Source organism: Pteronotus mesoamericanus, unplaced genomic scaffold, assembly GCF_021234165.1.
Source record: "Pteronotus mesoamericanus isolate MK-2021 breed Mesoamerican mustached bat unplaced genomic scaffold, CSHL_Meso_final scaffold_54, whole genome shotgun sequence".
Classification (NCBI taxonomy): Eukaryota; Metazoa; Chordata; class Mammalia; order Chiroptera; family Mormoopidae; genus Pteronotus; species Pteronotus mesoamericanus.
In genome coordinates this window covers 23,947,161-23,949,221 of record NW_026555321.1, presented here as the reverse complement: position 1 = coordinate 23,949,221, position 2,061 = coordinate 23,947,161, and the positions used below count along the sequence as shown (strand labels likewise).

The 2,061-nt window shown below is 34.3% G+C and overlaps 1 pseudogene; it reads left to right on the top strand.

Annotated features, from left to right (window-relative positions):
• Positions 1–236: 236 nt before the first annotated feature.
• On the top strand, positions 237–505 carry LOC129087994 (60S ribosomal protein L37-like; annotated as a pseudogene).
• Positions 506–2,061: the final 1,556 nt, after the last annotated feature.

Sequence of the window (2,061 nt, the reverse complement as noted above, 5' to 3'; positions counted from 1 at the left end):
GTACTATTCAGCCATTAGGAAAAAAGTAGCTATGTACAAACAACCCCCAAGCTCAGTTATTAGAAATAAATAAAGATACAGCATAATGTTAATGTATACTCTCTCATCTGTGTTAAAAATCTAAAGTATAAAAGGAATAGTGTATACCTTTATGCTAATACGAGCACAATATTTCTGAAATCAGATATTAAAAATCTGTAAAAATGGCTCTCTTTGGTCTCAGCTGCAGAAATGAGATGATGAAGGGGACATCATCATTTGGAAAGTGCCACAACAAGGTGCACATGTTGTGCCACCGCTGTGGCTTAAAGGCCTACCACCTTCAGAAGTTCACCTGTGGCAAGTGTGGCTACCCTGCCAAGAAGAATAGGAAGTATAACTGGAGTGTCAAGGCTAAATGACAAAATACCTAAAGATTGTATACTGCTGATTCAGGCATGGATACTGTAAAGGAACAACACCAAAACCCCAGAGGGCAGCTGCTGTAGTATCCAGTTTATCTTAAGGAGTTCAATGATTAATCAGGCAATACATGTTTTGGTTAAAAAATATGTAAAAATGCGCCCTGGCTGGTGTGACTCAGTGGATTAAGTGCTGGCCTGCAAACCAAAGGGTTGCTGGTTTGATTCCCAGTCAGGGCACATGCCTGGGTTGCGGACCAGGCCCCCAGTAGGGGCTGCACAAGAGGCAACCACACATTGATGTTTCTCCCCCTCTCTTTTTCCCTCCTTTCCTCTCTGTCTAAAAATAAATAATAAAAACTTTTTAAAAATATGTAAAAATGGTTCTGCTGGGGAAGGACCCAGGGGTCTGGAATGTGAGGAAGTTTTCATATCTCTTGCATATACCCTTTTGCAATGTAACACTCTTTTTTTTTAATAACCATGTGCATGTATATTACTTTTTTTAATTATAAGAAGTATTTTTAAAAAGACCTGCAATTTTAATATTTGGAAATGTCCATTGTTAACATTTTGACATATTTTCTCCCAGTCTTTTCCTTTAGTGTGAGTATATGTATGTGTGTGGATACATTCATAGCCATGTACATATACTGATAAGAAACAATCCCCAAGATAACGTCAAAATTGGTATCGACTTATATGTATAATCTTGTATTAATTTCTACCATTTACTACTATTACATTGTGATATTTTTCATGCCAATGAATATTCTTTGAAGCCAATGAATATATTCTCTGAAAACAAGGAATTTTGAATGACTATAAAAATGTACGCACACACATACACACAAATGTATGTGTATGTGTATCATTTATGTTATTTTTTTCTTTTTGACTAAATAAGTAAAGCTATGATAAATATCTTTGTACATATTCAACTTCATTAATTTATTTAATTCTATTTTACATTATTTTTTCTTAGGATAAATTCCTTAAAGGAGAATTACTGGGAATGAAGTGTATGTATGTATATATATTTGTGTATATATACACACATGATATAATTAAATTGTTTTCCAGAATTTCTATACCAATTTACTGTCCCATGTGTGGAAGAGATTCTCTATTATCAAATTGATTTTCCAAAATGAAAATTGTTTTGTTAAACTTTTTCATTATAAGATTAACATATACTAAACATGAAATTAAGAAAATTCAGGAAAGTTATAAAAGGGAAATAAAAATCACTATCCAGAGATACTCACCATTAACACTAAGGGGTGCATCCTGATTTTTCCCTAGTAGATGTATATTAACCTGATTTTGTTTAACTTAATGTTTTTTTATAAGCCAACAGATAATACAGAGATACAATATCTTTTTAATAGGTGCATAGTAATCTACTATAAGGATATGCTATAAATGCCTATGTCAGATTGGGTTCCCTTGGAAGGAGACTCTGAAATAAATTTTAATAGGCAAGATATTTATTAAGGAGTCCCCTTGGTATCAACATATGTGGGAGGGGAAAGAGGCAGCATTGAACAGAGGGAGAAGTAAAACTGGGCTGTAAGCCCAGTGAGAACCTCAGCTGACCTCATAAGGAGTTCTGGTGCTGGAATGGCCCCTCAGCATTATATCAAATTAGACTGAGATG